The sequence below is a fragment of the Canis lupus genome, chromosome 37 (assembly GCF_003254725.2).
Source record: "Canis lupus dingo isolate Sandy chromosome 37, ASM325472v2, whole genome shotgun sequence".
Lineage (NCBI taxonomy): Eukaryota > Metazoa > Chordata > Mammalia > Carnivora > Canidae > Canis > Canis lupus.
Genome location: NC_064279.1, coordinates 12,714,657 through 12,729,630, shown reverse-complemented (window position 1 = coordinate 12,729,630; position 14,974 = coordinate 12,714,657). Strand labels below are relative to the sequence as shown.

At 41.7% G+C, this 14,974-nt stretch overlaps 1 protein-coding gene, 1 non-coding gene and 1 pseudogene across 9 annotated transcripts in view; 2 read left to right on the top strand and 1 right to left on the bottom strand.

Annotated features, from left to right (window-relative positions):
* Positions 1–4,756: 4,756 nt before the first annotated feature.
* RAPH1 (Ras association (RalGDS/AF-6) and pleckstrin homology domains 1) overlaps positions 4,757–14,974 on the top strand; it is a 116,556-nt gene continuing 106,338 nt past the window's right edge. For 3 of the 8 annotated variants that reach the window (XM_049106673.1, XM_049106672.1, XM_049106671.1), the window contains exon 1: positions 4,757–4,975. The gene's annotated coding sequence lies outside the window, so the exon portion shown is untranslated. The remainder of the gene's footprint in view (positions 4,976–14,974) is intronic. The other 5 variants (XM_049106675.1, XM_049106674.1, XM_025442226.3 and 2 more) reach the window with 3 other exon arrangements.
* On the top strand, positions 5,549–14,792 carry LOC125754509 (polyubiquitin-like; annotated as a pseudogene).
* Positions 12,485–12,575, bottom strand: LOC112656826 (small nucleolar RNA SNORD81). Its single transcript, XR_003134690.1, has one exon. It is a non-coding gene; the product is annotated as a small nucleolar RNA SNORD81 (small nucleolar RNA).

The following is a 14,974-nucleotide window of genomic DNA, read 5'->3' as shown; positions in this document are numbered from 1 at the left end:
TTGCTTGATCAAAGAGATGCATAGTTTAAGGTATTTTAATGTTTATTGTTAAACTGCCCTCCAAGATAAGGTTGTAACAATTTATATATATTTTTTCTTTTTTTTACCAATTTATATTTCCATCTGCAGGATATGAGAGTGTGTTTTTCCCCATCCTTTCCAAGAATGGGTAAGATCATTTTTGAAAATCAGAGACTATTTCATGTATTTTTCTAGTACTCCTTAAAGTAATACAACAGAGCTGGAGACACAGTGGACACTAAAGAAATAGTTTTGATAAGTTGATAAATAAGTAGTGTTCTTTTCACTACTTAGGATTACAGATTTTTAAAAGTAAATAATTATTCATTAACTCAACACATTTATAGTAAATGGGTTTGTCTCTGGTGTGCCTACTAAAAATGAATATAATACTTTGTTTGAATTACTGAAACATAAGACAGAGATGACTAGTTTCAAAGGTAATGTGTATAAAAGCTACTTTTAAAAAGAAAGTATCCTATTGTCCCAAGAAGTCTCTTGGGAATAAACAATTTGTCTCATTTTTCTAAGAATAGGAAATACTAAAACTTCTCCTCTGGAGAAAAGGACTATGAATTTAGGATATGAAAATCTTCCCATCCATTAGCTATTAGAGTCTTCAGAATCAAGGGAATTGTGCCAGAGAGGAAGTCAAAACCTGGTGTGGATTTTCATAATCTCAGTTCATTTTAGAACCTATCCTTCCTTCAAGATGAAGGGGGAAAAAAATCAACACTAAGATTTCTGGGGAGAGTTTTTATGTTTCTATTCATTCCTGAAAGTTTGTTTTATTTAAAGATACCTCGGGGCAAAGGCAACTAGATGGATGTCCTATTTAGTTAGGCGATTTAATTTTACAAGGCTCCTGCTAAATTATCAGAGAGATCATACTCAAGTAATAATTGGTCCCACTTTTCCAATGTACAAATCTCTCCACCTTATGTAAAGTGGTAATCATTAAAAATTAGCATAGCTTTAGAAATTACTGATTTGAAACCTCAATTAAAAGGATATATCCCATCATCCCTTTATAACATTTTTCTCTCTATGATTTGCTGAAAGTGCTAGAAAGAGTTCATAGCTCATAAAACATTATGTAGTAGAAAGAGCATGTGAGTAGGGTCAGAAGATATGGATTCTCATCCAGTGTCTTCTAATAATAGCTACTTAACTTAGGCAAGTCACTCTTCTTGGAGCTATAGTTTTCTCCGGAAACCTGCTCCTCCATCTGGAATCTCTACTTCACAGAAATGACCACGACATTTCAGTCTGTCTCCCAAACCAAAATCCTAAGGGTCATCCTAGCTCTCTCCTTGTCATTCATTCCCTCATGTCCAATTATATATCAAGTCCCTATGGAGTCCACCTCCTTAATATTTCTCCCATCTAGCCCCTCCTGCCCACTTCACCTATAGCATATCTCATCCCGGTGTTACCACCTCCTCCTAATTTACTCCTGCCCCAGTTTAGTCTGTCTGGTCCCAAAAATTCAAACTTAATTGTTTTGGGACTTAAAATCTCCAAAGATTTTATTATTTATTAATATTGTCTAGAGTATCAAGTTCAAACTCCTTGGTTTAGTACATGAGGCCCACCCACCACCCCCTTTTTAAAAGAAGTCCTTCTACTTTTTTGTCCCACCTCTTTGACCCTTTTCTGTGCCTACCCTGACAAAATGGAACCACCTGCCGATCCTCTAAAGCATTGTGCTATTTGGCACCTCCATTCTTGCATAGGTATTGTTGCCTCTGTCTGAAATGCTGGTTCCCTCCCTTCTCATCAGGTTAGCTCCTCTCTGTCACTGAACATTCAGTGCAAGAATCCCATCCAGCAGCACCTGAGTAGCTCAGTTGGTTAAGCGATGGACTCTTCATTTTGGCTCAGGTCATAATCTCAGTCTCATGAAATTGAGCCCCGCATCAGGCTCCACACTCAGCAGATAGTCTGTTTGGAATTCACTCTCTCACACTCCCTCTGCTCTGACCCCCTCTCTAAAATAAATAAATAAAATCTTTAAAAATAATAATAATAATCCCCTCCAATAGAAGACTTTCCTGAGCTAGGAATGTACTCTGCAATAGTGACTTCCTCGCATCCTTTAGCCACTTAGACTTTGTGCTTTCTGAAGGCAGGAACCACCTTGCCATGTCTTTTTTGCCTTTGTGTTACTAGGCCTTAGAGCTCAACAAACCCTTGTTGAATGAATGCATAGTTTCATGATTTAAAGGAAATGATAAGAACTTGCTTACTCTCCTCTATGGCCAAAAGTGACTTTTGTTTTGTTTTGTTTTTCTTTCTTATTAACCTTGACCAACGAAAGCCCCAGGAGGAAAGATAATTAATTAAAAGCTATTTAAAAAGCACTCAATGATCTATTTTTTAAAGGAAGTTCAGCAAGAGGAGTACCTTCCTTCTGTAGTATCACTCAGCCTGGTAATAGCATTTGATGACAATAGAAATTTATTAGGTCTGGCACTCAGGTGTATATAATCTCAATAAATCTGGTCATGGAAATGGTTGGAAGGCTATAGACAGATTTGAATTATCACTTATCAAAATGTTTGCATTTGTTAATTTAAAAATATTTATTGTAGGGCAGCCCGGGTGGCTCAGCGGTTTAGCACTGCCTTCAGCCCAGGGCGTGATCCTGGAGACCCAGAATCAAGTCCCATGTTGGGCTCCCTGCTTCTCCCTCTGCCTGTGTCTCTGCCTCTCTCTCTCTGTGTGTCTCTCATGAGTAAATTTTAAAAATATTTTTAAAAAATTAAATTAATAAAATAAATAAAATAAAATAAAAATATTTACTGTGGAAGGTACTATGCTAGTATGGAAGATACAAGAATAAACTTGTATTACATTCATTAGGGAAGATCATGACTTACTGAAATAATTAGAGGTAATAAATGGTGAATTCCACAAGAAAGGAACAGAAGGCAAGAAATTGGTCAGCAGTACCATCTTCATTTATGAGATTACAGCATTCTACACACAAATATTAAAGCACCTACAAAACTTAAAATGCAAAAGCCCAGTTATATCTCCAAAGTACAAATACCTCAAGTATGAAAAGCAGCTAGCTAGTTAACTGTGTCATATGGTCCTAGATACCAGTTTGAAAGTATTGTGTACCAGTTCGGAACAGATTGAGCAAAAAGACTGGAACCATTTGGAAGTCCTCAAGAATATCTGAAAAAGGGGGATGCAATTAACCAAACCAGGATATGGCCCCAGGACAGAGAAATGAACACTCTGGTTCAGGGAGTCCAAGTGTCAGAAATGTACAGTCAATTCTTTATCTGTGAAAATTCAAGTTGCAGATACTCGGCAAGCAGATGGGCAGACGTGATAAAGGAATGTTCACGGAAACAGATTCCAGATCACACTTCCGATTGGTCAGTTGTTTTATTTTTTTTAAAGATTTTATTTATTTATTCATGATAGACACACACATACAGAGGCTGAGATATAAGCAGAAGGAGAAGCAGACTCCGTGGGGAACCTGATGCGATGTGGGCCTCGATCCCAGGACCCCGGGATCATGACCTGAGCCAAAGGCATATGCTCCACCACTGAGCCACCCAGGTGCCCCTGATCAGTTGTTTTAATGCTGTCATCAGAACTTTCCATGTAGCCAGGCAAAAAAATGACTTAATTCTACTTCTTCCTTCCTTTGATCAACTTCAGGAGGTCAAAATAATGATATAAAACTTGAAGATTAAAAGTCTAAGTCCAGCCTGCATCACAATAAGCAGTATCTGAGGAATTGAGAGCTTGGTGATCAAGGGAAAATGCCAGCTCCTTATCCCTACACAATTTCAGCAAGGAGGTGATAGGAATTAAGAACGCGGGCAGCCCCGCTGGCTCAGCGGTTTAGCGCCCGCCTTCACCCCAGGGCGTCATCCCAGGATCGAGTCCCGCATTGGGCTCCCTGCGTGGAACCTGCTTCTCCCTCTGCCTGTGTCTCTGCCTCTCAAGAACAAATAAATAAATAAAATCTTTAAAAAAAAATGCAAAATAGGCAAAATTTAAAGGTCAAAAGTAATCAATGATAACGGAACTGCGCAATTTCCAAAAGCTTGTCGTGCATGAAAATACAGAAAAGTTGTCGGGCAAAATGGGTTTTCCTCAAAAGAAAAAAAAAAAAAAAAAAAGCCTCAGACTGCGACGACCATAAGCCTCAGAGACTGCCAGGACCATAAGCCTCAGACTGCAACGACCGGGGTCCTTTAAGCGCCCGAGGCATCGGAGGTGTGGCTGGGGCGCCTGAGCCGTGGGTGAGCCGTAGGTGCAGGCTCACGGGGCCCGCCGGGTCCGCTCGGGGCTCCAGGGAGTCCCACGCCCAGGGCCGGAGGCCACCGGGCCCGCATCCAGCGGAAGGCGAGCCGGGGGTGGGCCGGCACCGGGGCGTTCCTGCCTCGCTCATTCATTCCCTGATTCACCGGCTCCGGGAGGCGGTCCGCAGGCGCGCGGGGCGGGGGCAGCGCCGCGGGCAGCCCGGCTGGGTGCGGTCCGGCGCCCGCGGGGAGGGCGAGCGGCGCGCGCGGGGGGCGCGCGGGGGGCGCGGGAGGGGCGGGCGCGGCCGGCGGCGCCGGAAGTGAGTGGCTGGCGGCGGGCGGGGGCAGCGAGCGGCCGGGCGCGAGGCAGTCGGGCCGTCGGCCGCCCGGCCCTCAGCTCCGCCTTCTGCGTCTCGGCCGGACGCGGCCGCCCTGGGATCGGCCCCCGCTGGGCGCTGCGGCCGCCCCGCCCGCGCGCCCCGCCCCGCCCCCGCCGCCGCCGCCGCCGCCGCCGCCGCCCGTCGGTCGGTCAGTCAGTCAGTCACGCTGCGCGCGGCGCGGGAGCTGCGGGCGCTCGCGGCGTCTCCGGGGAAGGAGCGCCGCGCCTGAGGAGGCGGCGGCGGCGGCGGCGGCGGGAGCAGGGGGAGCGGCGGCCGCCGGACCATCGAGCAGCAGCCGCGGTGAGTGCTCAGCCTCGCCCTCGCGGCGGGCGGGGAGGCCGGCCGGGCGCGGACCGCCGCTCCCGCCTCCATTTTCCCGGCTCCGGGCCCCGCCATCCGGGCGCGGTGCGGGCGGCCGAGCCGGGGCGGGGTCGCCGCGGGGCCGGTTGGACCACGCCCAGCGGGGCGGCGGCGGGGCGCAGCGCCCGAGCGAGACAATGAGGTGCTGAGGTGCGGCCCCGCGTGGGGAGGGTGCGGTTCGCCTTGGACCCGGCGGCCGGGACCCCCCCCCCCCCCCGGCTTGGCCGCAGCACCCGGGGCTCCGGCGCCCCCCGCCCCTCATCTTCCCTAAATGAATTCGGCGCAGAGATGGAGAAACGCGGGGCGCCTTGCGCGTCCTCTTCTGATCCAGCGGGCTGAGCAATTGCCCCCGGGCTGCTGAGCCCGCAGTCCCCTCGGCGGTGTGCATTCCCGCCGGAAATCCAAACTGCAATTCCCGGGGGCGGGGGGAGGGGCGGCAGTGTGCCGGTGCGGGAGGCCTCGGTCCGAAGACGCTCGGAGGGGGGGGGGGGGGGTATTCGCGGGTGTCAGGGCGTCCCCGCAGCGCGAGCCGGGAACCGCCTGAGCCTGGGCGCTTCCGAGCGCGGAAGCCAGAGCCTTTCCGAGGGGCACAAGCGTCGCAGCGAATGTTGCCTCGCGGGTGTGTGTAGGGGTGGGGGGGGGGGGCGGTGAGGGGGTCTTGAATCCTGTGAGGAGAGCACTTGGGGAAACCTGCGGAAAATCTGAAAGGTCTTCACTTCACCTCCCGGTAAGGGTGGATGTGCCTGCAGCCTTGTGTCCTGGAGACGTGGGAGGCCGCCCGTGTGTCGGTGTGTAAAACCTGCTGTGTGGGAACCGCGAAGGGAGCGGGCTAGGGTAGGGATAGGGCGTGAACGGGTTATTCAAAGGGGGGGTGGGGTTGGATCCCCGGGTGGCCCGGGGCGTGACCCTGGGGCCCCGGGATCCAGTCCCGCCTCGGGCTCCCTGCATGGAGCCTGCTTCTCCCTCTGCCTGTGGCTCTGCTTCTCTCTCTCTGTGTCTCTGTGTCTCTCAGGAATAAATAAATAAAATATAAATAAATAAAATTAAAAATAAATAAATAATAGGTGGCGGTGAGCTCATAGGAATATTAAATCCAGCGAATCGTTCAGAGTGAGGGACACAAAGTGGACAGGACCTGCAGCACGGAGTGGTTGGAGAGAGCTCGTGGAAGCCAGGCAAGCCAGAGGCTCCGGAAACCCTTGGAATTGGCTAGCAGTGTGACAGCTAAGCTATTAACTCTGAATCGTACTTTCCTATCAGTAAAATGGGAATAACCCCACCTATTTACCCCCCCCCCCCCCCCCGCGTGGTTGTCCCACAGATTAAATGGGATAATGTATGCAAAATGCTTGAGAAGCCCCGGTGGCCCAGCGGTTTAGCGCCGCCTTCAGCCCAGGGCGTGATCCTGAAGACTGGGGATGGAGTCCCGCGTTGGGCTCCCTGCATGCAGCCTGCTTCTCTCTCTGCCTGTATCTCTCTCTCTCTGTCTTTCATGAATAAGTAAATGAAATCTTTAAAAAAAAAATGCCTAGCACCTTTCAAGGTACTGAGGTGTTGGCAAATGTTGATTCCTTTCTTCCCCCAGCCAGCTGCTCTTGGGATTTTCCTAGGGGTAAGGTGTGTGTGCGTGGGGGGGGGGGGGGGGGGGAGAAGTTAAAGTAGATAGTTGTAATGCAACCCATGCATTATATAATAAAATGTAGAATAAAGCTACAAAATAGGGGAGCAAAGAGGAGAGAGATTAATGCTAGAGTGGGAGCGCTGAGGGGAAAATCTCAGAAGCTGCCAGATTTAAGTGGAACCTTTATGAATGGGCTAGGATTTTAAAAGAAGGAGGGGTAGGATTTCAGCTGATGTAGATGGGGAGGACATTCCAGGCCGAGGTTGGTACTACCGTTTGAGAGCCCAGTTGGGAAGTAAGACCAATGGAGGAAGGGCAAAATAGAGACGCTCCAAAGCTTTTTAGCTCTTGTTGAGTCTGACCTTCAAAGATTGTCTCTGTTATTTTGCTTTTTGTGTTGTGAATTTCCCAGAAACCAGATCTAGCCCTATTCAAGTAAGTACAAAAATGTCTACAAAGCTTTAATACATGATTTTTTGGATTAGACATTTTGTGTGATTTGGACTGCCGCTCTCTTCTGTTTGAATTTAATAAAGAATTATTTGTAGATGTCTCCTCATGGTGAATATTAGCTCTATTTGGTAGAAAAAGCAGCTGATTTTTCAGACTCAGAGGTCTCATTAAGATTATATAGTAATTGGCTAAAAGGAGTGGAGTAGTGTGCCTCAAATAATTTATTTTCACTAATATTTTAACACTTTATTCTCAGAGGAGGGTTTTTTTTTTAACCATGTCTTTGAGAATAATTAGAATGACTTTTCTTTTGGTTTTGCTGTCTTTTGGTTTTCACCCCATTAATAATTACTGTATTTTTTAGATTAGCATGGTGAGGGGCACCTGGGTTGCTCAGTTAAGTGTTAGAGTCTTGATTTCGGCTCAGGTCATGACTGTAGGGTTGTGAGATCTGGCTCCACTCTGGGCGTGGAGCCTGCTAAAGTTTTTCTCTCTTCCTCTCCTATGTAGACTACCCGTCTCTAAAACAAAATTAACAAAAAATAAAGATTAGCATGGTGGATGACATCACACTTTCATAGATTCTATAGAATCTCTTGGCTTTGCCTTGGTTCTGAAGTAGTTCAGTGTCAGCAGTAGTATTGTTAATTCCAGACTCTTACTTTAGGAAAGTTAATATTAGCAAAACAAGATATGTGACCTCAGGCAAATCTCTTATCTTGGTTTCTTCCTTTACCTGTAAAGTGAGAAATTTGGATTAGATCACTGGTTTTCAAAGTGTGTTTTACTGAACTCTGGAGTTTTGAGGAGTTTCAAGGTTCTGTAGATGTTTCACTTAAATCTCATTAAAAATATATTTTAAACCTGTGGTAATTAAAAGTGACTACTAAATGACATGCCCTGTTGTAAATGCTTTACGTGTAAAATTTACTTAATTCTTGCCATAATTCTATGAAGTAGGTTGTTTTACTGTCTGAGCAGACCAGGCACAAACTACAGAGCTTATAAAGTGACAGAGCTGGGTTGAAACCAAGCAGCATAATTTTTAAGCTTGTATTCTTAGCCACATTTTTATACTGCCACCATAATAAAATAAATGGCACACATAAGTTTTTTTTTTTGTAAAATATACAACCTGAAATTTACCATTTTAATCATTTTTAAGTGTACATTTCAGTGGTATTAAGTATATTCACAGAGTTGTGCAACCATCATCACTATCTTCAGAACTTGTTCATCATCCCAAACTGAAATTACTCCTTAAATAATAACCCTGTACCACCCCCACTTCTAGCCCCTGGTAATCACTTTTCTTCCTGTTTTTATGAATTCTAGGAATCTCATATAAGTGGAATCATGCAATATTTGTTCTTTTGTATTTGGCTTATTTCACTTAGCATAAGTCTTCAAAGTTCAACCATGTTAGCATGAATCAGAATTTCATTCCTTTCTAAAGACTGAAAACTATTCTATTGTGTGTATATACCACAATGTTTATTCATCTGTAGATAGATGTTTACTGTTTTCACCTTTTGGCTATTGTGAATAATTGCTGCTCTGAACATTGTCATACACATACCTGTTTGAGTCCTTGCTTTCAGTTCTTTGGGGTATATACCCAGAAGTGGAATTGCTGAATCATATGGTAATTCTATGTTTAATTTTTGAGGAACCGCCATACTCTTTTCCACAGCAGCTACAGCATTTTACACTCCAGTAGCAAGGCACAAGGGTTCCAGTTTCTCCACATCTTCAGCAGCACTTGTTGTTTTCTGAGTTTTCTTTTATTTTATAATAGCTATCCTAGTGAGTGTGAAGTGGCATCTCATATGGTTTTGATTTAACATTTTTCTAATGATTAGTGATATTGAGCATCTTTTCAATTGCTTATTGACCATTTGTGGGTTTTGATTTTTGTAGAAATGTCTATCCAAGTCTTTTGTCCATTTTTCTTTTTTTTCTTTTTTAAGGATTTTATTTATTTATTTATTTATCCATTCATTCATGAGAGACACAGGAAGAGAGAAGCAGAGACATAGGCAGAGGGAGAAGCAGACTGCAGGGAGCACAACGTGAGACTCCATCCCAGGATGCCAGGATAATGTCCTGAGCTGAAGGCAGATGCTCAACCGCTGAATCACCCAGGTGTCCCACTTTTGTCCATTTTTAAAATCAAGTTTTTGTTGTTGAGGTGTAGGAATTCCTGATATATTCTGGATATTAATTTCATATCAGATCCATGATTTATAAATATTGTCACCTATTTCATGAATTGCCTTTTTACTCTGTTGATGGTATCCTTTGATGTACAGAGTTTTTAATTTTAATGAAGTCAGATTATTTTTTCTTGCTGCTTATGCTTTTGGTGCCACGTCCAAGAAATCATTGTGAATCCAATGTTATGAAGATTTTCTCCTGTTTTTTTTTGTTTTTGTTTTTTGTTTTTTCCCTAACAGTTTTATAGTTTTATCTCTTACATTTAGGTCTTTGACTCATTTTGAGTTCGTATTTATGTATGGTGTTAGGCAAGGGTCCAACTTCATCCTTTTACATGTGCATATGCAATTTACCAGCACCATTTTTTTAAAGGACTGTTCTTTCTCCATTGAATGGTTCTGGCACCCTCATGTACGTATATAAATTTTAGTTCAGAAGCAGTTGGCATTGACAGGTATCTGTTGGGCGTGGAGGTGACTCCACATGATTGGATTCAGTGTCCTTGCATTCACTAGCAGATTAGAATGCAAATCTTCATGAAGACCTTGACTGGCAAGACCATCACCCTGGAGATGGAACCTAGTGATGGCATTGAAAATGTGAAGGCCAAGATCCAAGATGGAAAGGGCATTCACCCCTGCCAGATAAAACAACAGCAAAGGCTCATCTTTGCAAGCAAGCAGCTGGAAGATGGTTGCTGCACTCTTTCTGATTTCATTATCCAGAAAGAGTTGACCCTGTACCTGGTCCTGCATCTGATGGGGCATATGCTGATCTTCATGAAGACTCTGACCAACAAGACCATCACTCCGAAGGTGGAACCCAGTGACATAAAAAATGTGGAACCTAAGATCCAAGATAAAGAAGGCATCTTTCCCCACCTGACAAGCAGAGAGGTTCATCTTTTGGAGGCAAGAAACTGAAAGATGGCCTCACCCTTTCTGTTTACTATATCCAGAAAGGGTCAGCTCTGCACCTGGTTTTCCATCTGAGGGCTGGTGATTAATTCTTTAGTCTTGAATTCATAGCGCCCAATGACAGCATTATGTTTCACTCTAGCTGTTTGTCCCAATTTAAGTTTCGAAAAACTGTTAATAACCCATTTCAGTAATAGCTGAATCACTGTTTTTTTTTCAATAGCTGTTCAAAACGTTGATAAAGATTTTGTTGCATGGTTAACATACACACATTGAAAATCATAACACATTCCAAACCAATTTTGAAAGAAAAAAATTCCTTGTTTAAAAAATTTTTAATCAATTTAATTGAAGCATATCCTGACACTACAAAAGCTGCTACCCACTTGGAACTATTTATCTGGGTGAAATCAAAATAAAACTTTATGGTAATAAATGGGTTGCTTAGAATGTTTTAAGACTGACATACTTAATCTTTAATTGGTCTCTTCAAGTTAGTAATAAATTGATATATTTGAACATAGAATAGTATTAGCAACATTTTTTGTCAGCTCCACATATTTGAGATGATCTATGAAGATTTCATCTGGGAAAGTTTTGTCAGGAAATATTAGAAAACCCACAGATTACATGATCTCTAAAAGCTTCATCCCATGCTTCTGCTGTTATTTTAAAATACAGTTTACCATATGTTGAGGCAGATGTCTTAAAATGCATCACTGTTGATTTACAAATTGGCTTTTAAAACAGTATAGATTTTGCTAGTAATAAAATACATATTGTTTCTCTGCTTTAGACAGAGCTAGACATAATAGAGAAGTCAAAGAGCTAGGTATTCATTCCAAAACAGAAAGATTGTGAGTTTAAGTGAGGGATACAAGGAATCACTAGAGAATGTAATCAAGGGAGCAGAGTCCAAGAAGCAGCACAAGGTATTACGATTTCAAAACAAGTGAAGCTATTAGGTTTGGAAAAGAAGGGACAAGTAAGCCATACTTTTAAGTGAGAAGAAAAGCAAAGTTGGAAGGTTCATAATTGATGTCTTGTCATTATGTGACAGTTAACATTTAAACCTCCTGGTGAAGAATGATGAAGCTGGGAAAAATTAGAACTGTAAATATATTAAGTAGGCCCAAATATTGTAGAATTGCAATAAATCAATTTTGTAACTGTACTTAAGAATTACATGCTTTTTTGGAAAATACCTGTAAAAGCATGTTGCTTAGTTTGGTATGTGAAGAAAGGGGTTGGCTAAGTCAGTACAGCAAAACAGCTAATAATCTGACCTGAAAAATACGGTATATTCTTTTTTTTTTTTTTTTTTTTTTTTAAGATTTTATTTATTCATTCATGAGAGACACAGAGAGAGAGGCAGAGACACAGGCAGAGGGAGAAGCAGGCTCCATGCAGGGTCTCCAGGATCACACCCTAGGCTGAAGGCAGGCGCCAAACCTCTGAGCCACCCAGGGATCCCCAATACTGTATATTCTTTATCCCAACTTGTAAATGCTTTTATCCATGGTTCTCAGTCTGTCTTCTCCCTAATTTTTCTAGTCAAAATCACCCTTACCTTTTGGGACCCAGCTTTATCCATCTCTTTTGTGAAGCTGTAGACACCAAGCAAAATTAATTGTTTTCTTCTTCGTTTCTCTAGACCTTCCTTGCTTTTCCTTGTGTTGTAGATAATTGTATACTGTCTTAAATCCCCCTGAATTTTGGAGTATTGGGCCTTTCACTCATCTGAAATGCTTCTCAGTCCCTTACATAGAATAGGAATTCAATAAAAAAGGTTTTTATGAAAACTATTATTTGAAGAATTATTTACAGTTGGTATTAGATTTCCTGAAAGGATTCACTAAAATCTAATAATGTTAATTTTATTTATAAAGACTAATTCTTTCTTGGGTTATTTGGCTTATTTTATTTTATAACAAATGACTATAGAGACTAGTGAAGGGAATCAGTGATCCCCTCATCTGTGAATGGAGTACTTTATAAATGTTAGTAATGGCTCAAAAACCTTTTTGTTTACTCTAAATTTTTAAAATAAATACATATTTTTTTTAAAGCAGGAGCAATGAATATATTGCATTATGTTTGAAAAATCTTGGGTTTACTACTTAGAAATAAAGAAATTCCAAAGTCTGGATCTTGAATTTGTTTAATTTGGTACTTGGTTTTAATGTTTGTCTTAATTAAAAGGCAGCTCATATAGAGATATATACCTGGAAAGAGTGAGTACATATTTGGCTATGCTTTCTTTTTTTTTTTTTTTAATCATCAAATGATCAGTGAGAGAGTTCAAGTTGCAATGAGATCATCATGTATTTGGGCTATGCTTTCTTAATGGAGACAATCATTGTTTAATTTCCATACACCGGGGATCCCTGGGTGGCTCAGCGGTTTGGTGCCGGCCTTTGGCCCAGGGCGCGATCCTGGAGACCCGGGATCAAGTCCCACGTCGGGCTCCCTGCGTGGAGCCTGCTTCTCCCTCTGCCTGTGTCTCTGCCTCTCTCTCTCTCTATATATATATATCTATCGTGAATAAATAAATAAAATCTTTAAAAAAAATTTCCATACACCAATTTTGCAGATTTGGCTAGTAGGGTTTGCTTTTCCTAGGCAAACCAATGTGAGGATTTGCATTTATATATTTTTAATCAGTGTGTTCAAAATCCATAGAAAACTGTTTTGAAAAGCACTTAGAGTTTGAGAGTTTGAAAATGGTTTCTCTGATTTTATAGTATCAGGTACAGTAGTTCAAGATGACACATTGTTTTTGTGTTTTTTTTTTTTTTAATACAGTTATTTCTTGCCAAGTTTTAAAATGTCTCATTTATTTTTAAGGTACAGAGTAACCAATTTTTTGTTTTTAAAAACAATGGCTACGTAGCATAAGACTAATAGTTACCACAGAAAGTCAGCAAATTTAGACTTTTTTTGTAAAAGATAAATTCTTAAGTTTTTGACATCTCTTTTTAAATACTTTGCCATGAAACAACTGATAAATCTGTTTAGTACAAAATGCTATGGTCACTCCTCAACTACATCAATAAAATATTGTAACATTTGACTGTCTTCTTACTTTATCTTCTCTTTTGCTTCAGTAGTTGCTTTTGAAATTAAACTTTACTTTCCTGCCCCCAACTTTGTTTTGTTGAAATCAAAACAGATGCTTCATGAAGGATTATATAATACACTTTTCCCACAAAATAATGTTTTTTTTTTCCTTCTTTTTTTGAGAGGGAGGCGATGGGGGGCGGTGGTTAGAGGGAGAGAGAGAATCTTAAGTGTGGAGCCTGACACGGGCTTCATGTTACAGCCCTAGAATCATGACCTGCATCAAAAATCAGGAGTTTGAATATTTAACTAACTGAGCCACTCAGGCGCCCCCATCAAATATTGTTTCTATTAAGGAAATTATTTACTGTTGAAACTCTTCTCTGGAACACCTGTCTCTTGTAGCAGCTTCCACAAAGGTGGGTTCTGGGATGCCTGGATGGCTCACCAGCTGAACATCTGCCTTCGGCTTAGGGCATAGTCCTGGGGTTCTGAGATCCAGTCGTGCATTGGGCTCCCTGTGAGGAGCCTGCTTCTCCCTCTGCCTATGTCTCTGCCTCTCTGTGTGTGTCTTTCATGAATGAATAAATAAAATCTTAAAACAAAACAAAACCCAAAAGGTGGGTTATTTCATTATTGAAAAAAGAAGCTAGCAAATACTGTCACTCTCTTCAGAATACTTAGAATTGCTTCATACCAGAATACTTCAGTTGTGTGATTGTCTGACAGGTGACATAGAGAAGAGGTTAGTGTCATTTTGTGTGTTAAGGAAACCTGTATATTCTATTCCATTATATTATACTCAAAATAAATATGTGTATTATAATACAGATTAAATATAAGAACTCCTAATAAGGTCTTATATCCCATACATCATCATCACTATACCTCCTCGGGTACAATCACCTCCATTTTGGAAACCACTGTACAACCTTACTATTGTTAATGAGCCTTTCAGATTAAGTTCTATTTCATAGTGTGTAATATTCTTATATGAAGCCATCTTAAAAATAAAGCACTCAGGGCAAGACATTCTCATTTTTTTTACTAATTGGAAAGTGATATTCATGGAAGAAAAATAGATGAATTTCAGCAAAGTGAGACCTAAATAAAGTGTATTCTTCACCACAATTGAAATTACTGGCTTTTTTTCAGAAGCTTAAATTTGGATTTTGCATTATGCTTTGGGGAATTATTCAAGGTGAATTAAAGGAACCCATTAAGCATTTAATTTAGTAATTCACTAGTTTTGATAGATATTTTACAATGTCCATAGTAAGCATTTTTCCCCTGACATTTCTAGCAGATACAGAACATTTTCCATGACTCTACCCTTTATCTTTCCCCACTCTCTTTTGACTTCTCCTCATTCTAGAAGCAATTGCAACCACAGGTAAATTTTGCCTTTTCTATAACTGTATTAGTTGATTATACATAAATACTCCTTTGTCCCTGATTTCTTGTACCCAGCATGATGTTTTCAGATCCACCCATATTACTGCATATATTAATAGTTTGTTTCTTTTTATTCTGGAGTAATACTCAATTTTATAAATACATGAATATACCATACATTGTTTATCCAGTTTCCTGTTGATGGGTATCTGGGCCATTTCCAGTTTGGGACCATTTTGAAGGACACTTCTATGAATATTTTGTTTAGTTCTTTTT